A 3,887-nucleotide genomic window follows, 5' to 3' on the forward strand; every position below is an offset into this window, starting at 1 on the left:
TAGATTGAAATGTGTAGCTATAGACACCTATGTCAAGAAAAGATCTCAAATTAGTGACTTAACCTTTCACCTTAACACACTTGAAAAAGAAGAGCGAACAAAACCTAAAGCAAACAGAAAGTAAATAAAGATTAGAAAGAAGTAAACGGAAGAGAACAGAAACACAATAGAGAAATCCATGAAACCAAAGGTTCTTTTTTTTTTAAGAGCAACAAAATTGACAAGCCTTTAGATTGATTAAAATAAAAAAAGAAACAAGACTCAAATTATTAAAGTCAGGAATGTAAGGGGGACATTACTAGCAACCTTACAGAAATTAAAAGTTAAAAAAACTTTAAGGGAATGCTATAAGCAATTCTATGCCAATGAGTTAGGTAATTTAGGTTAAATAAACAAATTCCTAGAAAGACACAAACTACCAAAACTGATTCAAGAAGGAATATAAATCTGAATAGACCTATAACAAGGTACTGAATTGGTTTTTAAAAAAAAAATACCCACAAAGAAAAACCCAGACCCGGATGGCTTTGTTGTGAATTCTACCAAATATTCAAAAGAAGAACAAATGCCAATTCTTTACAAACGTTTCCAAAAAAGTAGAAGAGAATGGAACATTTCCTAACTCATTTTGTGAAACTAGCATCCTGATAAAAATACCAGGCAAAGACATAACGAGAAAGTTAACTGACAAATACCTCCTGTGAATGTAGATGTAAAAACTCTCAACAAAATATGAGCACGCGAATCCAATAACACAGTTATACATCATGATCAAGTGAGGTTTATCTCAGGAATGCAAGATTGACAACATTAAAAAATTAGTACGTAATACCACATCACTAGAATTAAGAGTAAAAACCACATAATCCTATCAAGATGCAGAAAACCACTTGACAGAAAATAAGCTCTTTTCTGCCACAGGGAACTAGTGAGGAACCATAGTGAGGAACGTTACATTCTATAATTTAAATATACATGTATAGTCTTGGGAAAAATATTTACTTGGTGGCCCTGTTTCCTCATGTGGAAAATGGGAATAATAGTAGCAACATCATAGAGTTGATGTGAGTTAGTTATGTAAAGCTTAGAACAATGGCATAGAGAAAGTACTCAACAGATGTTAGCTATTAAATAGGTAACAATTATTAGTAATAACGAAGTTCTTCACAAAATGTCACATCTAAAACAGTATTTTAATAACATTGCACAGACATCTATCAGTAACAGTCCTGTGTGGGAAGATCTGCATGACAGCAAAGTTCAGTGGGAAAATACACAAACTGATAGACTTGAACTGGAATCTTGTCAGTTTGTCAGATTACAAACATGACAAACAGATTACAAATCTTACACAGATTACATAACCCACTTCAGTCTCCGTTAACTTGCCTGTGAATTGGGAGTTTTGTAGTTGTCTCAGCCAGTTAACCTAGTGAAGTATGCGAGGCACTCAGTAAAGAAACAGGCAGAGAAGATAGGTGATAAAGGAGTGGTTGGTACTATCATTGGCCAGTAGATGAAAAATGGTTTGCTTACAGATGGTAGACATTCTGTCTGAAGTCATGGCTTCAAATAATTCATTAAAAACTTTTTTTTTTTTAACTGGTTTTCTGCCTTTTGACCCTTAAACAATGTTTAAACCTTCTAGATGCCTCAGCAAATGATAGGGGGAAAGTGGACGACAGATTTCTGCAGTGGGATTTTTTAGACTGTGAGAGTGGAGACTAGATTCGAGGACGACAGGGTTGAGAGGCATGAGACGTCTGTGATGCTCCCATCCAGCATCCCGGTGTGAGAAAGCCTTAGAGTCACTGCCTAACGCCAGCAGAGGGCGTGCTAAGACCACACAAGACTGAATTTGGCGGCTCTGACTCCGTGAAGCCCAGCCCGGCGGCGTAGGGCTGCTCTCTCTACAGGGGTCCCATAATCCTGAATCCTGACTGTTCTCCCTCTGCATTCTCCCTTTAGATCCCGTGGGGCCAGGAGATTCCAGGCTGGGCGAATCGCCTCGGCCGCCTCAGCTACTTGTGTCCTCTGTGTGCAGAGTTGGCTCCCCAAGGACCTGCTGATGCCTTCAGCGCATCAGAACCACATAAACCCTGCACTCCACAACCAGGAGTCCAAAAAAGCACAGAGGAGAAAATCTTCCACATCTGGTGTTCTGAGGAGCTGCCAACCAGCTGGGCTCTACTCCCTTTCTACAGCTATTCCCTCTGCCTTCATGCTTTGTGCTCCGCTTTCTCCTATTTTTTTCTCACCTCCCTTTTCTTGCCAACATAAACCTTGACACCAGAAACCAGGGCTCCTGAGCATCAGATGCCTGCAGGCAGTAATAATCAAAGCTTCCTGCTGGGCCGTTGCACCTGCTGCTTCACAAACATCCTGCTCCCCACAGACACATGTACACATACCCAGACGCACATGGTGGGCACCTGAGTGGGGAGGAACCATCTGGGACAGTGGCCCTGGCAGGTTGCTCTGAGGTCTGCCCTCAGCAGCATGAGTCACCAGTCCATGTCATCGCCGGGGGGCATGTTTAGTCCTGTGCCATAAAGGGATGATGTCCTTGCACATCACCTTTTCCTTGATCTAGAGAATTTCTTCTGGGCAAATCAAGTTTTCCTCAGGCATTGAGGAACAAGAAAAGAAACTCCCAAATCCTACACCGTGTCCAGTGTGTGAGAAAACACCCCACTTTCGGAAATCCCAGCTCTTCACCAACAAAGGCCCAGCAGGGAGGTTCTTCAGGCTTGTTTGGTGATTTTTGTGGGAAGGGCCTGGGCGAGCAGACTAAGTATATTGGGAAGCACACAGGGAAAACATCTTGAAAAAGTGGTGTAAAGGTGTCCACTCCTAAGCAGTTCCTTGGACTTTCCAATATTGTGAAGGCCCCAAGGGCAGCCTTCTGTCCCCTGCTTCTTTCCTTTCCCATTAAGGAAATCAAGAAGCACCAGTTGTCTTGTTCCCTCTTTCCCCCTTTTCCTTTGCTAATTGCTTTTACCATGATCTTTCTCTTAAGTTCTGGTATGTAAAGATCAGAGAAGCCCATAGATAGCCAAGTGCCAATCCATGCACTCAGGCCACAGTTGGCCCCCGAAAATAACATCTACTCTTTGCTAGAAAAAAATCTAGACGCTTCATCAGTTTATGCCAGCTAAAAGCCTCCGTTTCTCCAACAATTGATGTAGGGCCTGCATTTATTAAGGTGTCAGAATAAGAGAATGCGAAATTTTCTCAAAAGATCACCCATCTTTGAATAAGATCCTTATTTTACAGAAGAGGAATATGAAGCCAGAGGAAAAGAGACGAGTTGCCCAAGGTCACCCAGGTGATTTAGTAGATGATTCTGGGCTGAACTTTAGTTATCCTGACTACCAATTGAACAAACCCTCCTGTTCACTCGCAGTTCAAAGGGTCGGGTAGGGACCATTATTTTTTTCTAAAGGTCATAAAGCCTGCATATCTCCATTTGTGACTATGTGTGAGGATACAAGCTCCTGAGAGCAGGGACACTGTTTTTGACATTTGTAACAGTGCTAGGTGAACACATGCTAAAAAATGTTTATTCAATGAAGAATGTTAAAACAGGCTCCACTTGGTATAGTTCAGGCTCCTCTAGTGGGCAGCACAGAGCCAGAAGCTTTAAAACAGCTCAGTTCTTTGGCTCACTCCAGCTGCTTTTTCTTCCAAACCAAGGGAGAAAGTGTTTTTGAACGAACGAAGTGTGCCACAGAACTCCTTCACAGCACCAACTTGATAAAGGGACCGGCAGAGAAGACTTTTATTAAAATCACTTACATCATCATTCGTTCATTGAACACTTATTAAGCACTTGCCATACACTAGAGACTTGTATAGATGTTGGAGATTCAAACAGTAGTACTCTC

The sequence above is a fragment of the Lynx rufus genome, unplaced genomic scaffold (genome assembly GCF_022079265.1).
Source record: "Lynx rufus isolate CCGP_SWC_20201006 ecotype Redwood Valley unplaced genomic scaffold, mLynRuf1.p SCAF_17, whole genome shotgun sequence".
NCBI lineage: Eukaryota > Metazoa > Chordata > Mammalia > Carnivora > Felidae > Lynx > Lynx rufus.